Genomic DNA, 920 nt, shown 5'->3' on the forward strand with positions numbered 1-920 from the left:
AAGATTTTTAATACTTCAAAAATACAAATTTCTTTTACTAAAAATAGAAAAACATAGTCTTATTCTCTTTTACCAAATATCTTAGCCCCTAGAATTAACTTTTATTATTGAAAATTTTTACTTAAATTTACTATATATTTAGAAACATAAATATAGTTATCCAAAGTTAACCTCTAATGCCAAATGTCATATTAAATTTAAATTATGAAAATATAATTAAGTGAGGACAAATAAAATTAAGTTCTTTCTCTCTTTCTAAAAATGATTTTTCTTCTTCTCTCCGCCAAACTTAAATTTTTAAAAGATTTTTACATGAAGAGCTTTAAAAATGAAGGGTAAAAGAAAGAATTACATACATTAAAAAAATTTATACCTGTTGGAGATTCTGATTTTTGAACATAAATTTTGAAAATACTGTAGGTGCTAAAATGAAAACTACAAGGCTAAAAATATTAAATTGCATATAATACATATAAAATTTGCTGAGAAAGAGCTAATCACAAACAAAAAATCAACGTGCTGAAAATAACAACAGAACTAAACTAAATTCTAAAAATGAAAACAGTTTTCCACATTACAGTTTCACATAACATAACAACAAAGTCTAAATAACATCACAACACAAACAATACAATCACACAGTACAAACACAAACAAATAAACAAAATAGATCACCAGTCATCATCTTCCTCATCATCGACATCTAACTTCTGCTGTTGATATGGAGTATAAGTAGGGTGAATAGGGAATTGAACTGTATGGTCACCCCTCAGATATCTCACTAAAGCATCATTATAAGGGGCATCATACTCAAATTTCTAGCGAATCAGATCATCAGTGTGAGTATTTCTGGCCTCTATATTCTGCATCCTATGATCCATCCTTAAAATATCTCTCGTTGTATCATCATCTAATCCAAC

The sequence above is a fragment of the Phalaenopsis equestris genome, unplaced genomic scaffold, assembly GCF_001263595.1.
Source record: "Phalaenopsis equestris unplaced genomic scaffold, ASM126359v1 Scaffold000534, whole genome shotgun sequence".
Lineage (NCBI taxonomy): Eukaryota > Viridiplantae > Streptophyta > Magnoliopsida > Asparagales > Orchidaceae > Phalaenopsis > Phalaenopsis equestris.